The 11,925-nt window shown below is 40.6% G+C and overlaps 1 pseudogene; it reads left to right on the forward strand.

Annotated features, from left to right (window-relative positions):
• On the forward strand, positions 2,505–4,701 carry LOC109130930 (annotated as a pseudogene).

Consider the following 11,925-nt stretch of genomic DNA (forward strand, 5'->3'; position numbering starts at 1 on the left):
AGATTAGAGAACTTGCAAACTGTCTTACTTTTCTTGTGATGTCATGGTCAGGGTTGCAAAATCTGAAAATATAATGAATAAACACAGATTGTAAATATTAAGTAAAATAGAAGGAAAAAAAATTAAAGAACAAAGATACACACCTTTCTCAAGTTGATCTTCATATTCGAATTCATCAAGTATTTGTGCATTGGTAAGCACTTTTGATTCAATTTTAATATCTTGTTTCATCCATTGTTCTGTACACATCAAAACCTCAACCATATAGTGAGTTAGACAACTCCTATATGGGTTTATTATCCTCCTACTAGTGCTAAAAGCGCTCTCAGATGCAACAGAAGACACTTGCATAGCAAATAAATCTCTAGCCATCTCTGACAAAATGGGATACTTGCAACTGTTTATTTTCCACCAAGAGAGTACATCGTACTCCATTCCAAGCATCACTTCAGGGTTCTCTACTTTGTATTTGAGATATGAATCCAACTCATTTTTGTCTCTAACACCAATCTCTTTTAGCAAAGTATTGTACCGATGCTCAACCTTATGCCTACGGTAACCAAGATCATTATCAACGCCATCCATTCTATTTGCTTGGAAATCTTGAGTAGACTGAGATGATTGGACATTTTCCTTTTTACCATATCTTTCGCTATACTCTTTGAACATACTCTCTAGAATGGTAAGAACTGACTCATACAACCCCTTAGACTGTGTAGAGTCTTCTCCATACAACTCATCAAAACACATTTTCGCAAACTGCATCTTCTTTCTTGGATCAAAGACAGTAACTATTACCAACATCTTGTTGATGTTCTTCAAGCCATCCCAATACTTATCAAATTTCTTAAACATTTCTTGAGCTTTCACCCTCAGATCACTATCAGAGTTGTTACAAAGCAATTGAAGCTCTGATGCTATGTTCACTATCTCACCATAACACTTGTGTGCATTCAGAGTTGTAGAAGCTGAGACTACCAATGTGGAATCGTAAAAAATGTTTGGAACTTATTTAGACTTTGAACTGCACGCCAATCAGCCATTGAAGGAGGTCCAATCCGTTTTTTACCACCTATAACCTCCATGAAATGATCATTGTACAGTTTGTCTTCAAGCTCCATCTTATCAAAAGCTTCCTTGTACTTAACTGCCCTTGACAACATCAAATATGTGGAATTCCATCTAGTTGTTACATCTAATGGCAAACAGCCCCTTGTCATCCTACTAGATTCTACCTTAAGATCAAATGCATCTTGCCTTCTGCCTCCTGATCTAAAATATAATATAGCATTACGGATTGCAGCCACACTATCATCTATTTTATCCAATCCGTCCCTCACAATCAAATTAATAATATGACCAGCACATCTCATATGTAAAAAATCCCCTTTCATCACTAAAGAATCATCAGATATCAAAGAGAAGCTGGATTCAAACGTTGACAATGCATTACTATTAGCTGTTGCATTGTCCACAGTGACACAAAATACCTTCTCTATTCCCCAGTCAGCTAAGCATTCAAGAAGGACTTTAGCAATGGTAATACCTTTATGATCTGTGACATATTTGAACCCTATGATCAGCTTCTTTAACCGCCAGTGAGCATCAATGTAATGTGCTGTTATAACCATATAACTTGAACCTAAAAAGAGAAAGAAAGATTCAGCCAAATAACACAATAAACAAGTCTAAAAAAAACGAAACAAACTACTGATTAAAATAAACATTACCAGTGATCTCACACTTCCAAATATCTGTTGTAAGTGAGACTCTTTGCTTGTTAGTTAGGAACCATTGTTTCATAGTAGCCTTCCTATCAACATAAATGTGATCAATGTCTCTTGTTGCTGTTCTTCTTGAGTGAGGTTTGTACAAGTTTACATTGATGATATACATAGAGAAACATACTTCTATTAAGTAAGATACAAAAAAAATAAGTAGATAAAAAAAATGATTAAAAAAAAATTGATTACCTTGTCACAAAAGTGTTTCCAAGCCATGCTTTCAATGAAAGCCAATGGCAACTCTCCTATCACAAGCATCTCATTTGATGCTTCTCTGAAAATCTTCTCAGACACTTTTCCACTCTGAAAATTCCCTTGCATATTAATAACTTGCTGAGCCTTATCTTCTTTTTCTTGCCATGCCTTGTATGACTTACAGATATGAAGATGATTCCACAGGTTTTTAGTCCCTGACTTTGATGGACATGAGTATTCTTTCTTGCAATAGTGACAAACACACTTGTCACGGTCTTGTTTTCTTGTGAAATGATCCCATACATTTGACCTTGGGGGGATTATCTTCTTTTCTTTAGGTTGTTCAGAAGTAGCTCCATTTTCTTGTGTATGTTTCCTTTTGCCCCTTCGATCCTGAGCTGGAGTCATTTCCTCTTCTTCTTGTTCATGTTCTTCATTATCTCTAGCATCTTGGTTCGGAGATGATGATGAATCCATCTAGAAATAAAAAAACATACTAAATCAGAATTCTTAAACAAAAGCATAATGTGTATCCAGTTTTAATCATGCTTCTAATTATTATAACTCAGACTAATTAACTGTTCGTTGACTCCACTACTAAAACAAATTCAGAATTGAGGCCAAAAATAAATAAAGTACAAAAGAAACACATACACACTCATACACACAAGCAATGAAATGGAAGAAACCCACTCCAACACTTTAAATTAATTCTCGTGGAGTTGATGATGAATCTATCAAGCAAAAAAACATAGACACACACACAAGCATGAATTTAAATATAATTGATACTAGACTACAACACAACACTCGTAATAAAGAATTCAAATAGCTTAAATTAAATTCATATTGTTAGTTTCTGTGTTAAGTTATTTGATAAAATCGACGAAGAAGAAGGTGATTTACCTGATTTGCTTTAAGATCTCATATGGAGGAGAGTTGCAGAACGATGAGAATGATTCTTTTAGGGTTTCCAGTTTGTTAAATTGGGGGATTTTCTGGTTGGTTTGAATATCACAGAAATCGGGATATGGCAAGTCGAGAATCAAGAGAAACAAGAAATCGGGAATGTTATGATCTTATGGATGCTTTCGGGTGTTTAATCGGGTGTTCGGGTATACCCGATCGGGTTCGGATACCCGTTTTGTTTAACATGAACACCGATCAGATAGTTTGGATGATTTATACCCGACCGAATTGCTTACTTCGGGTACGGGTTCGGGTTCGGGTATCGGGTGCGGGTATTTTGCCCACCCCTAGTTACGGTTAAATACGGTTTCAGTTGAAGCGGTTACGGTTATATACGGTTACAGTTATTTGATAATATGATACAGTTGATATTATTTGATGATATAATATAATTGATATTATTAATATATTCTTTTAGTATACTCATATTTTTTCATATCATATGATTCATATTAAATAAATAATTATTAGTATATTTTATTATGTTTTTGAAACAGTTACGGTTAACAAATTACGGTTTAACTATGCGGTTAACCAACGGTTTTGATATGGTTACGGTTAATTAACAGTTATAATTAATATAATTTAACCATATATTTATGGTTAACGGTTACGGTTTTAAACCATTTTATACGGTTACGGTCTGGTTACGGTTAGGATACGGTCTGGTTACGGTTTAATTTTGGTCATGCCTACTTTCGAGAGTCCCGGGGAAGTATTTAGCTAGGTTTCATTGCGTATCCAAATTCTGGAAATCCCTACTTAACCGTCCTGATTTCACGGAGCTGTACCTGACTGTAGGTCGTCGACGAGTCCTTTTCTTCTTCACAGATAATGGAGAGTCATTTGTCTTCTCTTCGCCTCATCCTGATCCCAATCATAACTCTTCTCTTGTAGCCACCCCTCATAAGTGTTTTCCCAAATATCTTCCATCTGGTATCAATGCAATGAGTCCCCAAGTAGTCCGTGGATTGGTATTCCTACAGAACTATGGAAGAAAAACGCGGATGATTTATAACCTCGTCACTGGAGAGTCCATAACCTTACCCAAAGTGAAAGCAACGGGTGTTAGAAACAGCTATTTTGGATTCGATCCGATCAGCAAACGTTTCAATGTGTTGTGTATGACTTGGTCACGTTATGGAACCCCTAACTCATCGGATTTTGACACTGGAGACTGGGAAACGTTTATGGAGGACGATCCAAGACCCAGTACTTGCCCATTATCCCATAGAGTACTCTTATTGTATTGATGATGGAATACGCATAAATGGTGTTTTGTATTACCTAGCTTCTTATTCTAAAATAGTTTGCTTCGACATTAGGTTTGAGAAATTCAGCTTAATTAACGCAGATGATGGCATGTTTATTCATGGTCAATGTCATGATTGGACTCTGTTCAACTGCAAAGGTAAAGTAGGTGCACATGAGTATATAGATTTCTTTGAAAACGGACGGCTTGTGTTTTGGGTTCTAGAAGATGCTGGAAAACATAAATGGTCCATACGTATATGCGTCCTGCCACCTTCCTTGGGAAATCTACTCTACAAGAAAAGGATTGCTGGAATGACTAGTACGGGTGAGATCGTGTTTTCGCCCTACGCAGGCTGTCTATCAAACCTTTTCTGCATTTTTGTACTACAATATCGAGCGGAACACTTATACAAGAATCAATATTGAGGGGTTTAAAATGTATGGTTGTCCTTTTGTTCACATCTTTCTGGACTATGTAGAAAATATAAAGTTTTTGTAAGTTCAGCTCTTAAAAATATTGTTCCCCTCTTTAGAGACAGATCAGCTAATGTAATTCTATTATATTCTTAAACAGATCGACGAGCTAATATAATTCTATTTTACACCACAAATATATCTTCTAAGTTAACTCCCAACTCATCAATATAGTCTATATATATTAGCTAAGTGTCGTTTGTGTGTCAAAACCCTGCAAGCCATCCATTATTAACCATATTTCTTCCCCATCAAGACTTTTTATTTTAAGGTTTTGAAATCATATTAATCAATGTCGGAACCAATATGTTCATCATGGGTACTAAAATTAAAGAGCATATCGTGTGTGTAGCGTTGTAAAATAAGCTGAAAAACTCGGTGGAAGTCAACTCTCAGAATCCAACCAAACGTAGTATCTGCCTTTGTTCTACACGAAACCATAGAGTTTACCAATTCAATTATGACCACTAATGAGCACTAATTGTAGCAGATGAAAAAAAAAAACTCTCTCTCTCTTGTGCGCTTTGTTCATTGTCTTTGTGGTTTGGTATTCAATTTAATTTATATATCCTTTCAACAATGCAAGGGTCTTGTAAAAGATTTATACATTATGCCTTTGGACAGCAGAAGAAGAGTGTCTCGGTAAAAGGTAAATTGCTTACTTGTAATCATTTGGGATAGTTACATCGTGCGTACTAACTGTAAGATACTATGTAATCTCCGTGAGAAGGTGATGTTATTGATAGAACTACAATCGTATCCTAACTACCATAGAGGAGATATACGCAAGAGATATACATAAGTGAAGATATGGATAACTACGTATCTATTCTAACACTCCCCCGCAGTCGGAGCGGGAGGAAGACGGACACTCAGACTGGAGCGAAAGTCAAAGAAAACCGGTGACGGTAACCCCTTTGTGAAGATATCGGCATATTGATAGGCGGATGGGACATGAAGAACACGAACCTGTCCAAGAGCAACACGTTCCCTCACGAAGTGAATGTCAATTCTGATATGTTTGCTGCGTTGATGTTGCACCGGATTGGCGGAGAGGTAGACAGCACTAACGTTGTCGCAGTAGACCAGGGTGGCCTTCGTCAGCGGGAGATGGAGCTCAAGGAGAAGGTTGCATAGCCAAGACGTCTCAGCAACAGCATTGGCGACACCGCGATATTCGGCCTCCGCACTAGACCGGGAAGCAGTTTGTTGGAGTTTAACCAACCATGATATCAAGTTGTCGCCAAGAAACACACAGTAACCGGATGTGGACCGGCGACTGTCAGAGCAGCCAGCCCAATCGGCGTCCGAGTATGCAACAAGACGATTAACAGAGGAGCGATATAGTTGGAGGCCATGAGTCATGGTGCCCTTGAGGTACCGTAAGATGCGCTTCAAGGCATTGAAATGTGCTTCGCGAGGATCGTGCATGCGGAGACACACTTGTTGAACGGCATAAGCGATGTCAGGCCGAGTGAAAGTGAGGTACTGGAGAGCAGCCGCGAGGCTACGATATAAGGTGGGGTCAGAAACCGGAGGACCAGCGTCCGCAGGTAGCTTAGGATTAGTATCGACAGGAGTTAGACAGGAGGTGCAGTTCGACATGGAGGCAAGAGCGAGTATCTCAGTCGCATATTGCCGTTGATGCAAGAACAAACCGGAGCTATTTCGTGTAACGGCAATCCCAAGAAAGAAGTGAAGCTGCCCAAGATCTGTCATCTCAAATTCATGGCTGAGAGAAGTGATTATGGAGTGAAGGAGACGAGTGGAGGAAGCCGTAAGAATAATTTCATCAACATATAGCAAGAGATACGCCAATTCATTATTGTGAGAGTAGACGAAGAGTGACTGATCACATTTGCTTTGCGTGAAACCAATCTTCTTAGCATACGTAGAGAACCGGTGGTACCAGGCACGCGGAGCCTGCTTGAGTCCGTAGAGAGACTTGCGTAACAAGCAACCATTGTTCGGCTTTGTTGGATCAACGAAACCAGGCGGTTGATGCATGTACACAGTCTCTTCAAGGTCGCCATTAAGAAAAGAATTCTTTACGTCTAGTTGATGCAGGGGCCAGTTCTTGGAGACGGCAACGCTAAGGACAACACGAATCGTTGCGGGCTTGACCACGAGGCTGAAGGTTTCATCACAGTCCACACCAACCTGTTGAGACCGACCATTTGCAACGAGACGAGCTTTGTAGCGAGCCAGATTGCCATTCGCGTCATACTTGTGTCTGAAAAGCCATAAACAACGAACAATGTTAGTAGCGACTGGTCGCGGAACAAGGTCCCACATCCTAGCCTTAATCTGAGCCCTATACTCGGAGGTCATGGCCGGGTTCCAATTTGGATCTCTAGCAGCCTGTACTTGGGAAAATGGGAGAGGAGAGATCATCGAAACATTAAGGTTCAGCCGATGTATGGGCTTAGTGATACCCGCTTTGCTTCAAGTGACCATGGGATGTGAAGGGGGTTGGTTATTTGGCTGCACATTTGGCTGCAGAGGTGGCAACGGAGGAGTAACCGGGTTGTTTGGTGGTAAATTTGGGTGAGGAGATGGAAAAACGAGGGGCCGTGGAATTGGAGGAGGTGGTGAGGGAGTTGATGTTGTGGTTGGCTCATGAACTGTTTGTTGTATGGCAGAGTATGGGAAAACAATTTCGTCAAACGTGACATGTCGAGAGAAAATTATTTTGCGAGTGTGAAGATCAAGACATCGATAGCCACGATGATCATATGGATACCCAAGGAAGACACAAGGTGTAGAGCGAGGAGCGAGTTTGTTGGTCGTGACAGGAAGAAGATTAGGAAAACAAAGATAGCCGAAGACTCGAAGATGTGAGTAAGAGACTGGTTTGTGGAACAAGCGAGAGTATGGAATCTCATTGTTAATGGACGAAGATGGGAAAATGTTTAGCAGATATACAGCCGTATGAAGAGCCTCGACCCAGAACTGTGATGGTAATGATTCGTGGACTAGTAACGTACGGAGTATGTTGTTGATGGTGCGTATCATCCGTTCTGCCTTGCCGTTTTGCTGAGAGGTGTGGGGACAGGATAGACGGAGGACGGTACCTTCAGCAGCCAAGTAGTCCAGCATGGCTCGATTGGTGAATTCGCCGCCATTGTCGCATTGAAGAGCCTTGACAGAGCGGCTGAATTGAGTCTTGACATACGCTGTGAAGTGAAGATATCTGCTAAACACATCACTCTTTCGTTTTAATGGATATACTCAAACAAATTGTGAGAAGTGATCAAGAAAGAGCAAATAATATTTTATTCCACTAGGACTCAAAATGGGAGATGTCCATAAAGCAGAGTGAACAATGTCAAACGGAGAAGAAACAATAGAGGTAGAAGAAACAAATGGCAATCGTGTATGTTTGCCAAGTTGACAAGCATGACACAAAGTAGAGAGATTGCCGGTATTATTAGAGATGGAAGGAGACAATGATGCTAAACGACAGAGAGAATTGTTATTCAAGTGACCCAAACGGTTGTGCCAAACAGCGCCAGTCGTGAGAGCAAGAGGCAAAGCATGACAGTCAGGTAATGTCACTGAATACAGAGGACCAGGGCTGTTACACCGGAGCAGCGGAGTTCGAGTTGGAAGATCCTTAACAGAGAAGCCAAAAGGGTCAAATTCAACGGTGCAATTGTTATCCATAACGAATCGGCGAACATAAATTAAGTTTTTGATCATAGAAGGACAAACAAGAACATTGTTTAAAGAGAGAGGACGAGAAGAAGAGGGAATACTCCCATTACCCATCGTAGTGACTGGTGCAAGAGAACCATTACCAACCTTGATCAGAGGAAGAGAACCCAAATTAAAGATAGGACGGAGAGTACCTTGTTGTTGTGTAACGTGGGTGGTTGCACCAGAGTCCATGACCCATGTAGGATCATATGGGTCCTGCAAACTCATGTTGTTGAAAGCGTGAGCGAGTGCAGTCGGGATCTGTTCAGCGGAGAGGGTATGAGACACCGACTGAGCAAGATGCATTTCACCATGGTTGCGGGGAGGTGGTCCGAGGAGACTGTCAGAACGATGATGGTGAGTTTGTTGTTGCTGCGGATGTGCCACATAGGACGGTCCATGGTAGTAACTTGGATGAGGAGGAAGTTGCGGTGGGTAGCCATAGGGAAATGAATAGGTGTTGTCGTACGGCCAGGACGGTGGTGGAGGCGGTGGATTGTTCCAGGAGTTTGTGTTGTTGTTGTTGTAGCGGCCACCGCGGTTGTGGTTGTTGTTGTTGTTGTAGCGTCCACCGCGTCCTCTACCTCGACCGCCACGGTTATTGGTGTTCCGTTGAGGCAGATCAGAAGACGTGAGAAGCACGTCAGGAACAGAGGGATGGTGCGGGTTGGCGGGAGTTGGGCGGATCGTCTTCTTGAGGCGTTCTTCCTCCATAATCAGCATGGAATGAGAAACGGAGAAGGAGGGAAAGGGGGTCTTGTGCTTGATGACGTTGATGATGGAATCAAACTTGTCAGTAAGCCCATTAAGTATATGCATAACAAGAATTTTCTCAGACACCGGCGAGTCCACATTAGCAAGGAGATCGGAGAGTGACTTAAGCTTCTTGCAATACTCATGAATGGTGAGATCACCAACTGAGAGATTTCACAACTCGTTGTCAAGTTGCAATGCCCGAGCCTCTTTGTTGTCACGAAAGAGGTTTTCAATGACCAGCCAAAGATCACGTCCAGTACACTTGGTTTTGAGGACTGTGTCAAGAATGGATTCGGAGATGGTGCCGTAGATCCACATCTTGACAAGACCATCGTGTTCTGTCCACGAAACACGATCAGATGACGTCGGGGCTGAGGTTCCATCAAGGTGACCGAGGACGCCAAAAGTGAGACAATGAGTCTCGAAGAGCTCTCTCCAAGTGTCGTAGTTGAGCTTGTCCATGTCGAGGACAATCGGGACGTAGGCACGGATCTGGGAAATGTCGAAAGGCTTGTCATTCTTTGAATGAGACGTGGTAGCCATGAGGATAGAGACAAGAGGAAAAGAAGGTGAAGAAGGAGGAGAACAAGAGAGATTAAAAAAGAAGAATGAAAAGAGAGCGGAGAGCAGGATCGATAAGCGGCGCAAAAACCTAAGAAAGTTAGCAAGTTTTTGGTCGCAAATCTGATACCATGTAAGATACTATGTAATCTCCGTGAGGAGGTGATATTATTGATAGAACAATATATATAGGATGTACAATCGTATCCTAACTACCATATATAGATATACATAAGTGAAGATATGGATAGTTACGTATCTATTCTAACACTAACAATGAAGTAATCTATAAGAAAATATCATCCATGACTTTAAACTCTCTGTTACATGAACAGAAGAATTGAAATTTCTGAACGGAATAAATAAACAAATGAATCAAAGCGTTGCGTCATTTGATTTAAATATGATTTGACTCTGTTTTTGGTATTGGTCATAGATAATTTATGTAATTAGGGGGAAAAAAATAAGGTGATTAATTAAGTAATTGGGCCTAGAGAGCCCATCTAGGAACGTAGCATTATAAAGGTAAATTTCGTTCATCGCAAGCTTTGTAAAGAGATAGATAATAATAGGGTTTGAAACATTTGCCATGAAAGATCATCATCGGGAGCGCAGTCAAAAATGAAGAAAGAAAAAAAATCATTTGGAGCAGCAGGTCTCACGATCTTCAAACTCGGTAAGAGAATACTCAGACCCAATCCCAGTTGATCTTCTTATTGACATATTCTCTAGCGTCTCTGCAAAGTCTATAGCTAGGTTTCGTTGCGTATCCAAATCCTGGGAATCCATACTTCGTCGTCCTGATTTCACGGAGCTGTTCCTGACTAAATCTGTGTCTCGTCCACGGCTCCTTTTCCTCGTCACAGTTAAGCAAGACCCATTCAATGAATACCGAGTGGTCCGAGTTAATGAAAAGGCATTTGTCTTCTCTTCGCCTCAACGTCAAAATCCAGATGGTAACTCTTCTCTCGTAGCCACCCCTTATAAAAACTGTTTTCGCAAATATTTTCCATTAGATATCAGTCCCCAAGTAGTCCGTGGATTGGTCTTCCTTCAGAATCGGGGGACACTCACGCGGGTGATCTTTAACCCCGTCACTAGAGAGTCCATAGCTTTACCCAGAGTGAAAGCGACGGGTGTTAGAGATAGCTATTTCGGCTTTGATCCGATCAGCAAACAGTTCAAAGTGTTGTGTATGACATGGTCACGTTATGGAACACCCAACACTCATCGGATTTTGACATTGGAGACTGGAAAAAAACGCCTATGGAGGACGATCCAAGACCCAGTACTTCCCCATTATTCTATGTGTGATGGAATCTGCATCAATGGTGTTTTGTATTACGTAACTTATTTTCGAGGTGACCGTTCTAAGTGTATGGTTTGCTTCGATTTTGGGCTTGAGAAATTCGGCTTTATTAAATTAAAACCAGACATGAACTACTCGACTCGGCGGCTAACTTTGTTCAACTACAAAGGTAAATTAGGTGTACATCAGTATTTTGATCCGTTCGGAACGAAAGATCTGGGTTGTGGGTTCTAGAAGATGGTGGAGAATGAAAACACATATTTGTGGCTAAGTCTATATGTTCAAGTATGTGTATGATCGACTTCGAGATTGTATGTGTATAAAGTAAATAAGACTCACAAGTTTTGTTAACGGGTTTCGATTTTTCTTACATCCTTGGGACCTACTCCAAAACAAATCCACTAGAACAAGATTGCAATTACAATTGCTATGATATCGAATCATTCTTTTCTAGATGAATAAACCATCAAAAGATTTCTTTATCTTATTGATGGGGCAACACCACACATCTTCTGTGCATATCTTGAGAATACCTTGATTCAACACCTTATCTTCTTCTCTATTTTGTGTCAATCACTGTGTCAGCACGATCACCAAACGCTACTTAAGCTTTGCTCTAGCAACATATGTATCAAGTAATACTTTATCCTTTGTATCAGCTTTGTCCACTATCTATGTCTAAATTGTTGCATCACCACTATAACATCTATGATGTATTTCTGTATCCATGTCTCATCCATTACAGCCACTTAGTAGAGATTTCACCACATGTTCTAAACCTTATAAAACTTCATGCACCTATTAGAACTAGTCTACTCTGCATCTTCAATCTCTCCCTAGATGATTGACTTTTCAATTCCATGCATCTTATAAAACCAGTCATCATAATATCTTCAATCTCTCCCTTGATGACTGAATTTTAAA

Source organism: Camelina sativa, chromosome 3 (assembly GCF_000633955.1).
Source record: "Camelina sativa cultivar DH55 chromosome 3, Cs, whole genome shotgun sequence".
NCBI lineage: Eukaryota > Viridiplantae > Streptophyta > Magnoliopsida > Brassicales > Brassicaceae > Camelina > Camelina sativa.